Genomic DNA, 11,383 nt, shown 5'->3' with positions numbered 1-11,383 from the left:
ATTTCAAATTAGCCAAATTAATTAATCCAGCTCAGCTCTTGGCTGTGTGAATCATCTGTTTTAGGATTTTATGAGAGAAAGAGCGTGACTTCTCCAGCTCAGTGTGTGTGGATGAACTTCCCTGACAGGTGGCTTTTCTTCTGTTCAAAGCCAGTGCTTTGGAATCTCAGCAGTAATAGGATTGCCTCAAACGCACTCATAGGAAGCTTCACAGTTTCTTAGTTTGTTTTTTGGCATTTGAAAATATCTACTTTCCTGCTCTTAATGTTGAAAAGAGTGTTGTTTTTTTCTTCTTGAGCACTCAAACGCGTTAAAAAGACTGCCTCATATACAACCCATTTTTCATGATAATTCTCTCTTAAGGGCTGGAAATACAGAAGTAAATGCTGAAGAAGAGATTTCATTCATGGCCCATGGGAATTCCAGATCCTCCAGAAAGTGCCCAAAGCTGAATAAAGGCAACATGAGTCACCACCACCTCTGACTGACTCCTCACCACGGTCTCCAATGAACCCAGGACAACGAACTCTTCCAGCTTATTTGGTAATTATGCCTCCTTACTCACATTTATCAGCAAATGCTATCAATGGAAAAACACCAACCATGTCTAATACTAATTTAATACTAATGATTTAATAATACAAATGGTGATATGTGTAGGCGCTGTGCTGAGCCACTTCACCAGCCGTCATTATCACCCTCTTATAGATTAGAAAACAGAGGCTACACGCCAAGTTCACGGCAGTGCCATCATGACTGAATGGCCTGGTAATCACAGGAAAACAAAGACATGCTCAAACATTTGCTGCTGCTCCCAAACTCTGAATTTCTAAGTGACCAGGTGGAATCGGGCCAGTAGACTCGGTCCCTTGAAGTGTGTGGTGCAGATCCCATACAGGCTGGGCATCTTTGGAGAGGGCTTCAAGGAGGGTGATGTGCAGTGGCTGCCATGGCAGCTGCAGGCTCCTCCTCCTCACCTGCGTGGCCCTGGTGGTCTGAGCCAAGAGTTAAGTAGGGGAATGGAGAAAGGCCTGGACGCTGACCAGGAGCCCTGGCCTCTTTCCCTGGCCTGGCTTTGATCTCAGATCCACTTCTCTGGACCTCAGTTCCCTCAGAATGAGTGGCTTAGATGTAGAAACCTGCAAAACCCATGGTTCCAATTACAAAGGATCTGAGGAGCATGAAGAAGAGGGACATTTTCTCTGCTATCACTGTCCCAGCCATTCTGACTAAGGTGATACAGACCAGTTCTCCTCTAATCATTATTGCCAGTGAACTGGTGGGAACAGTTTGAATTCCTTTGACAGGTTTCCTGGAAGGGGCCCAGTTTTTATTATTATGGCTCATTTCTGCTTTGCTGTATTCTGGTTGAGACCCAGCCAAGAAGTGGAAAAATACTGAAAGGCTGCACTTGTGGTGTTTCTGGCTTCACTGGACACAGGAAATACAGAAATCTTAGGGAAAAACATGTTTACATATTTTTCTGAAACCGTATCTCTCTCTCTTTCTCTCTTAGAATTGGGAGGAATAATGTTTACTGAAAGATTTGAAACTAGCCTCAAATTACTGACCCACATTCGTTTTCTCAAAATTGGTTCAGCTACCACCCAAGCAGTTCCTGTCATATTTCAGGGACCAGAGAAGGTGGCCTGCACTCCAGTCCCCAGAGGCCACGAGGAAGGCATTTCTGGGAGGCAATGGGCAAGAACAGGACTTTGCAAAATCTCCTTGAGAAGTGAAGTCTACAGCGGCCCACATGAATGGTCAATATTTGTCTGGGCAATGACCAGATTATGAAATCTGTAAATATCAAAAACTATTTTGGGATTTTGTTTAACTTGTGTCAGGAAGAGCCTGTGAAGGTGCCTTCTCACGGACAAGTGGGATTTAGAAAGATCAAAAAATGGAGTTATTTTAACAAAGCCATGACTCTCCCTGACCTCAATTTTCATTTAATCAGTAACATGTTTTAGTATAATCCAGCTCAAAATTTCTACAAGTCTTCCTGGACCAACCCCACATTTCCTTGGCTATTGCTCTGACCCTGAAATATGAGTGACCTTCTGTACCATGTTCTCTGATTCTTGTTTTCATCATGCATCAGGTATAGTTCTGTCGAAAGCATTGGTTACCAGATGTTGGTTTGCCATGAAGTTCCTGCTCTGATAACTCTGTAACCTAAGGCCAGCACTCCACAGATGTGCACAAAATATATGCTTCCTAAAGACACAATGATGTACATTATTTTTTGGTGAGATAATGCTTTCACTGGAATCAAAATGTTAGCAGTATTTTGAAAAAATCATGTTAACAATTTGAAAACTCTATAGGAGACTAAATTCCCATGTAGACGACCAGCTCAGGCAAAGCTTGGCAGTAACATCAAAGACATAAAAGGACCTACTAGGCTTTTTAAAAAACATATTAGGATGACAATAAATTGTGGCTACCTACAGTAAAGTTACAAAAATGTAATATGAAATTTATGAAGCATCCAGAAAGCTGGCCCACACTTTTCACAGTCTAATTCACATTTTATTAGATGATATTTCTTTACTCTATTTTAATAGCTGTATTACTTAGTGGCTTTATAATCTAATTCATGTGTATCTCACAGATTTTAGCAACTATCAGTGAAAGGCAATTTAATGGTGCTTGGGTTATGGAAATCAGGGGTTAGTATCCTCACCATTAGGAATTTCAGGTGGCAAGGCACGCGCGTGCGCGCGCGTGCGCGCGCAAACACACACACACACACACACACACTATACACACTAGCATACACAAACATGTACAATTTCAGCCATTCGGGATCTTGACCCTTCCCATGCCTGAGGAATTCCCTGTGTGAGTGTTGGGGACACTAAAGAAGACCCAAAGTCTGCATACACTCATTCTTCACTCCACCCTCCCCAAACTGGGATGCAGACCAGGATTACATAAGCCCTGTTTGACAGTTTGTATGCAGAAGTAGTGGTACCAGCTGAATTTTACCCGCCCCCCCCCCCAAATGCATGTGTTCAAGTCCTAGACCCAATATCTCAGAATGTCACTTTATTTGGAGATAGGTCTTTATAGAGGTCACTGAAATGAAGTAATTAGGGTGTGCCTTAATCCAATATGACTTTTATCCTAATGAAAAGGGAAGGTTACGACACAGAAATGCAGAGAGAAGACGATATGAAGAGACACAGGGAGAAGATAGCCATCTACAAGCCAAAGCAAGAGGTCTGGACTAGATTCTCCATCAAAGCTCTCAGAAAGCACCAACCCCGCTGACACCCAGATCCCGGACCCTGGCCTCTAAATGTACACAATAAACTTGTGTTGTTTAAGGTGCTCAGTCTATGGCTCTGTGTTTTGGCAGCCCTAGCAGAATAACAGGACTAGTGATGCAAGATGGAGTCTGAGAAGGAATTTCAGTAGAAACAGAAGTGATCACGCTCAGTCCTGGGACCACAACAGCCCAGCAGTCTCCTGTGGCCAGTGCTGATGGTGCTGGATCCTGAGCCTGGTGTCCAGGGGCTGGGGTGGTGTCAGAAGTGCCTCCAAAGACCTATCTGTGGGACAAGTTTGGCTGTGACTCTGGCTGTTAAGCCTCGGTTGCCTTGGCCCATTTCCCAACCTCCCAATAGCCATTTAAAATTTTATTTTCTTCTTACACTATTCAGAGTTACTGTTGGTTACAACTAACAATCTTGATACAGAAATTGGTACCAGGAGTATCTGTTTCGCCATCAGACACAATTAATAATACTTGGCAATTCTGTTATAGCACTTTACCAATTTATAGTTTACAAATAGTCCTCACAACCCTGGGAGGTAGGACCAAGATGCAGAAGTCTCTCTTGTTTTTCCTTGTTCTGTTTTTCTCTGGAGTCTGTTAGAGAGAGGATGAGGCTAGCTAGTGAAAAAGAGGTGCCATAGTAAACCCGAGCTAGTGCTGCCTGGCATGGATGGAAGCCTGAGAAGCCCTGGGCCAGAGAGAAACTCATCTCCGGGTCTATACAACAACATCACCAGTGGAGGTGGGCTCTGTGGGGGCCCCATCACAGTAACTTTATGGGGACATTTATCCCTTTTATTTCTCAGGGTTTTACTGAGGATAATATTAGATCCTATTCTACCTTGAAGTCCAGAACCAGTTTCAGTAAATAGTATTAGGCAGGGAAACTATGACAGTAGTTTCACACATACACCTTTAATGAATGAATGAGAAATACATCATGTCGCATCTTCATTGGATTTCTATCAGGAGCAATGGAGGCCACATTTAAGAGATAATTCCAGCATTGTTCTTGGCACAGGGTGGACCCCTACGCTTAAAGATTCTCGTGTTTGTGTCACATGTGAGTAACAATAAACATTTAAAGACAAATGGCTATAGTTCACACACTGACAAAGCAGGGAGGGTTTTACTTTGATTACTTGGACCCAGGAGCTATTAGAAGATTGTGTCCTGGAAAATAGGATAAAATACATAAGACAACAATTCCAAGATGTTATGTACAATGGGTAGCCAAACTAGAGAGGAAATAGAAGCTGTTAGAACAGATGAAGTCAAGAAAACACTAGACAAGATGCTGGAAGGCTTATCAATGAGCATTCAAGGGTTATCTGCAATACCCCAAGAATGAAAAGAGAAAGAAAGAAGAAGAAAGCTGGAGGAATCATAATACCAAGAAAGCCTGGCACTGGCACAAGAAAAGGCATATAGGTAAATGGAACAGAACAGAGAATCCATAAATCACCCCAAGCCATTATGTACAATTAATATATGACAAAGGAGGCAAGAGCATAGAATGGAGTGAGATAGCGTCTTCAATAAATGCTGTTGGAAAAATTGGACAGGTACATGAAAAAATGAAACTAGACCACCAACTTACACCATATGCAAGAATAAACTCAAAATGGATAAAAAGACTTAAATATAAATCCTGAAACCATAAAAATTTTAGGAGACATAGGCAGCAAAATCCCAAACATCTCTCGTAGTAATATGTTTACTGATACATTTCCTAGGGCAAAGGAAACTAAGGAGAAAATAAACAAATGGGACTACATCACAATAAAAAAGTTTCTGCACAGCAAAAGAAACCATCAACAAAATGAAAAGAGAACCCACTGCATGGGAGAATATATTTGTCAATGATACATCCAATAAGGGGTAAATATCCAAAATATATAAGAACTCATACAGCTTAACAAAAGGAAGACAAAGAATCCAATTAAATAGACAAAGGACCTAAATAGACACTTCTCCAAAGTGGACATATAGAAAGCCAAGAAACATGAGAAAATGCTCAAAGTTACCAATCAACGAAGAGATGCAAATTAAAATGACAATGAGGAATGGCTATCATCAACAAATCAATAAATGACAAGTGTTGGTGAGGATGTGGAGCAAAGGGACTGGTACAGCCACTGTTGAAAAAAATATGGAGTTTCCTAAAAATATTAAGAATGGAACTCCCATATAACCCATTGATACCACCTGTAGGAATATATCCTAATAGACCAGAAACACCAATCAGAAAGAATATATGCACCCCTACGTTCATAGGAGCACAATTTACAATAGCTAAAATTTAGAAAAAACCTAAGTGCCCATCAGCAGATTAAAAAACTGTGGTACATTTATACAATGGAATACTATGCAGCTGTAACAAAGAAAGAACTCTTACCATTTGCAATAGCAAGAATGAACCTGGAGAGCATTATGCTAAGTGAAATAAGCCATAGAAAGATAAGTATCACATGATCTCACCTATATGTGGAATCTAATGAACAAAATAAACTGATGAACAAAAGAGATCCAGAGACATAGAAGCATGATAAATTTCAGAGGTAAGGCGGGGGGCGGGGCCTTAACTGGGGAACTTATATGCATACTAGAGACCCGATGCACAAAATTCATGCAAGAGTAAGCCTTTCTTCCCCTGGCTGCCGGCACCGGCTTCCCTCTGGCACCCAGGACCCGGGCTTCCCTCACAGCCAGGGCTTCATCTGGAAGGATGTCCGGTCTAATTAGCATATTATGCTTTTATTATTATAGATATGGACATCAACAATAGAGTGATGAAGGCCTGGGAGGGGTAGGTGTGGGGTGGAGTGGATCAATGGGAAAAACAAACAAACAAACAAACAAACAAACAAACGGACATCTATAATACTTTCAACATTTTGTTAATAAAAGAGTAGAGAGATATTATAATCTTGGTGCTTATTGTATCATGAAAATTAGAAATATCCTAGAGTTTAGGATTCCAGTAAAAAGTACTGAGAGTGTTTGGTGTAAATGGAGTTTTGGGCTTCAGATGAAGGAAGGCCTGGGGTCTGCTCTATGTCTACACATTTATCCTAATCTCATGGCCTTAACAACTTCCTCTCTATAGTGTCACCACACTGATAGCTCTGCTGAACTGTGTGGTTCCAGGATTCCAGTGTCACTCAACAGAGACTGGTGATTCGCTGGCACCTTAAGTCTAAGAGCTCCAAACCAAACTCATGCCTATCCCTGCTGTTACAAACCCTTATTAATAGTGCCTTCCTTTATAAACTCAGAACCACACTCAGTTTCTCATCAACTGCCAAACCCCAGGGCTTCTCTGGCCTTCCTATATCTCGTCTCCACAAGTATATCAACTGCTGAGTTTTGTGGACTCAATAACTCCAACCTCTATCCCATTTGTCTCTATTATTTTTTCCATCAATGCTCTCATAAGTCATGCCTTTTCAGGTGGTGTTTTATTTTCCTCTATTCTCTTCCTTCCCCAGTCTGATTTATATGTGTCATAGAATAATTACTCCAGAAAAACAGCCCTAATAATGACCCTTAATTGCTGAAAATCTTTGAATGGCTCTTTGTTCTTGAAACTAAAGTATATACTCCTTTGCATAGCATTTTAAAGTGCTTCAAGATCACATCCGTCAAACTCTCTAACAACTTCCCTTCATGTATTCCATAGACCAGCTAAACTGAATTATCCTTTTTTTCATATATATGCACAGTTTGTTTTCCCTGCTGTAGGCATTGTCACTTCCCCAAATTGGAATACAGTTTCTATCTCACTTTCTGTATATCTGAACTTTTAATCTTTCTACAAATAGAGCCCAATTGCTGCCTCCTCTCTAAGCCTTCCTTGATACCTCTCTCTTATCAAGATAAAAGAGAGATTTTTTTCCTTTGAACTATCAAAACATGGTATAAAGTAATCTGTTATAGTCCTCAACATTCATGAATTGTCTATCTTTTTATGTGGGTTATTGCTACACAGTTCTCAAGAGTTTAAGGATTTTTTAGAGTATGTGACAAAGCAAGTAGTTCAACACATTTCACATAGAAGATGCTCATTTAATATTACAAATATCCTAGCACATTTTACATAGTAAATGTTCATTCATATATAATCAAATGCATTTTAAAAATCTGGAATATTAAGTGCCATTAGCATAAAGCCTATTTAATACTATTTAAACATAACTGTGTACATATTTCACCAAAGAAGATATAACATGACTAATAAGCACATATAAAGATGCCCAACATCCCTAGTCATCAGGGGAATGAGCATTAACACCACAATGAAATACCACTGTACTAGATATCACTCACTAGAAAAACTACAATAAAAAAGGCAGATAATAACTAATTTCTGGAAGGATGTGGAGAAACTTAAACCTCTACTATATAATGGATGGGAATATAAATTGTGCTGCCACTTTGGAAAACAGTTTGTCAGTTTCTTAAAAAGTTAAATATAAATTTATCATGAGATCCAGCAATTCTAACCCTAGGAATCTACCCAAGAGAAACAGAAATATATATATTTTTAATTTTTTCTTTATTGATTAAGGTACTACATATATGTCCTTACCCCCCTAGTGCCCCCCCACCCCCCTATTCATGCCCTCACCCCCCTTGTGTCTGTGTCCATTGGTTAGGATTATATGCATGCATATAAGTCCTTTGGTTGATCTCTCCCCCTTACCCCCACCCTCCCATACCTTCCCTCTGAGGTTTGACAGTCTGATCAATGCTTCTCTGTCTCTGGATCTGTTTTTGTTCATCAGTTTATGTTGTTCATTATATTCCACAAATGAGTGAGATCATGTGATATTTATCTTTCTCTGACTGGCTTATTTTGCATTATTCTACGTGAAATAAGCCAGTCAGAAGTATATATTCACACCAAGACTTGTATGAGGATGTTCTTTGTGGCTTTCTTCATAATGGCCCCAAAGTGGAAATAATTCAAGTCTGCATCAACTAGTAATTGATAAACAAAATGTGTAATCCTATTTAATAAAAGCCTAATATGCAAATTGATCGAATGGTGGAGCTACCAGTGAAACGACCAGTTGCTATGACACACACTGACCACCAGGGGGCAGATGCTCAATGCAGGAGCTGCCCCCAGCCCGCAGGCCCCAGGCCAGCCACCAGTCACCCCACAGATCGGCCCTGATCGTTGGCCAGGCCTAGGGACCCTACCTGTGCACAAATTTCATGCACCAGGCCTCTAGTATTCATATAATGGAACATTATTTGGCAATTAAAAAAAATGAACTACTTATATGGGCTCCAACTTGGACAAACCCTGAAAACATGCTGAATGAAAAAAGCCAGGAACAAAAGACCACATAGTATATGATTCCTTTATGTAAAATATCCAAGAAAAGGCAAATCAGTAGAGATTGAAAATAGATTCCTGGTTGCATTCAGGAGGGTTGGTGTGGGAATGAGGAGTGACTGCAGATGGGCAATGGGGTCCTTTTGTGATTTTAAAATTGGATTATGGTGATAGTTTCATAGCTCTGTAAATTTACTGAAAATCATTGAATAGTACACTTAAAATGGGTGAATTTTATATTATGTAAATTAGACCTCCATAAAGCTGTTAAAAATTTGGACTTCCAGGTTGTACAACCTTTATATATTGACAGAATAAAATAAAACTAGCTTCTTTTAAAAAAATACCATAAAGGGATAAGATACAGAATTTGTCTAATTCTAGTTTTTATGTTTTAATAGGATAGCTGTTTGGACTAATGTAACAATATAGAGGGGATATGTTCTTCATATAAGCCATTAAAATAGAAATACATTTTTAAAGAAAATAAATCACATTTATTTTTTAAACAATAGTTTTGTAGCTACCTTAAATTCTCAACAATTAGGTTAGAAATAATTGCTTTACTAAGACTTTATTGGATCTGATCTATTAGTTGTCATATAAATGGTCAGTACATAGCAATCTTGTACTAATTAATTATTCATCCCAAGTCTATTAGCAAATATTTACCACTTATAGCCCAATTAAAATTGAACCCAGGCTGCTATCAAATACAGGTCATTCTAAAGCTCTTCTCAAGAGAAATATAGGCTTGTTAATAGAAGCATTGCCAAGAAAGTCCTACTCAGAGGGTAGTTATTCAGAGATCAATAAGAAATTTAGGGACAAGGGCCACATTCAACACTTAAAACTCTATTATTGTTCATTTTAACCAATATCACATTCATTGAGACTGGGTGATGACATAAATCTTGAAAGAGGAAGGTGGGTTTCCAGGCAGTAATGAGTAAATCAATACTTCCATCATAAAGCACCAAGACCATAAGTCTATAAGTGTACATGGTAGCATTTGATTGGGAGAGGGAGTGATTCCCATCTCTCCCCCCTCTCCCATTAGCCTGTCTCCTTGAAAAAGCAATAGGCCAAGAGGGTGTAAAGTCTCTGTTCCTTGGAACTGGAGCTCAGGAGACTCTCCAGAGGAGACCACCAGAGGCTGGCTGTGACCACGAGGGAGTGGGCATGTTTTCCCGTGGAGCTCGTCTCCACTGGGGTCCTGGAGGTTCCCCTGAAGCCACCTATAGTTGAACCAACAACTCCCCCATCTTTCTCAGATTCTGTGTCCCCTAAACCACCAGTTGGCTGTCATGTGCATTTCTGTACACCAGCCCAGCTGGACTGATGTCTCGTGCCACATATGAAATTTATGGCCGCAGCCAGTATCCACCTCAACCCCAAAGAGTTGACATGAGTCTTCCCTTGAAGAAAGATATCTTCAGTTATATTAGGCATCTGGTCCTGCATGACAAAACAATAGCCTCAAGGGTGGACTGCCTGACTCATCATCGCCCACGGGGGCTTTGGGGACTTGGCTCCCCAGGACGACCTTCATCAGTGGAAGGGTGAGTAGACTAAAGCCCAGTCCCCTATGTATCTGTTTCCATTTTCACTACAACGGTTTCTATGTAGGCGTGGGATAGTAGGGAAGAGGCGGTAGATGTGCCTCTATTAGGAGAAACAATGTGGATTGGTTTAGTGGAGATTTTGAGACTTCAGAGAGGAAAGGGTGCAGCATAGGGGAGGCAAAATTTAACCTCTAACTTCATAGAGTTTTCACCTGGGCCTGAGAATTACATTGACATAAGACACAGGAGAAAAGCATACAGGTCCATTAAATATACATTTTATGTGACACAGTAGCTCTCATAAGGAAATGAAGACTTACTAAATGCTTTTAAACTACATTGAACAAAGAGAGGCAATTGTGGAAAAGTAACTAGACTATTTGGGAGGCTGAAGATAAAAAATAATTTTAACAATGTCAATTTGTACAGAATTTCCTAGACTTCAATTCCCTCTCCTGGATGCTAAGAATGCTATCTTCCTCCTGGTACAGGGAGACACCTTCCACGTGGGAGTCTTATTGCCTCTTCCAGGAAGAAGAAGAGTGAGGACTGAGCACCCTCCTACCCTAATGTTTTGTTCAGTGTCTATAGCTCAAAACAATCCTTAGGCTCAAGTGGCATATTTTGAGGTGGTATATTCTGTCCCTCTTCAGAAGAAAGAACATAAACAAAGACTTCACATTTGTTTAATGGCTTATACTTTTTCAATATACATTTTGAATATACATCAATATACATTCTTGAATATACATTACTGCATTTGCCCATCACAATTATCCCATAAGGTTGACCAAGAAGATGCGGTCATTTCCATTCTCCAGCTCAGAAAAGTGAGGCTTGCCCAGGTCAGAAAGTGGAGCTAGACTTGGAGCCCTAGAGCCTTCAATCTTATTCCATGGCTCCCTACAATGCAGAGTAACAACATGTCTTTTAAAACATGCTGGAAAAAAGCATAAAATAATTACTTCAGGGGTGTCTCTCATGGCTCAGTGCCTTGCATGGGCTGATCCACATGGATTGGAAACAAGATGGAGATGGCAGCATGTTGTCCTTTGGGTTTTTGGCACTGGGAAGTTGGCACAGCCATGCTAATGCAGTACCAGATGTTGGCATTGCAGGCTCCCCAGGACAACCTTCACCAGTGGAAGGGTGAGTAGACCAAAGCCCAGGCACCTCCACTTCCCA

At 40.4% G+C, this 11,383-nt stretch overlaps 1 long non-coding RNA gene across 1 annotated transcript; it reads left to right on the top strand.

The window, feature by feature from the left end:
* The first annotated feature begins 370 nt into the window (after positions 1 to 370).
* LOC118656747 lies at positions 371 to 3,339 on the top strand. Its single transcript, XR_004967685.1, has 2 exons — positions 371 to 543; positions 3,144 to 3,339. It is a non-coding gene; the product is annotated as an uncharacterized LOC118656747 (long non-coding RNA).
* The last annotated feature ends 8,044 nt before the right edge of the window (positions 3,340 to 11,383 follow it).

The sequence above is a fragment of the Myotis myotis genome, unplaced genomic scaffold (assembly GCF_014108235.1).
Source record: "Myotis myotis isolate mMyoMyo1 unplaced genomic scaffold, mMyoMyo1.p scaffold_m19_p_1, whole genome shotgun sequence".
In the NCBI taxonomy this organism is placed as follows: Eukaryota; Metazoa; Chordata; class Mammalia; order Chiroptera; family Vespertilionidae; genus Myotis; species Myotis myotis.
The sequence above is the reverse complement of the archived record's forward strand: the minus strand, read 5'-3'. Positions and strand labels throughout refer to the sequence as shown.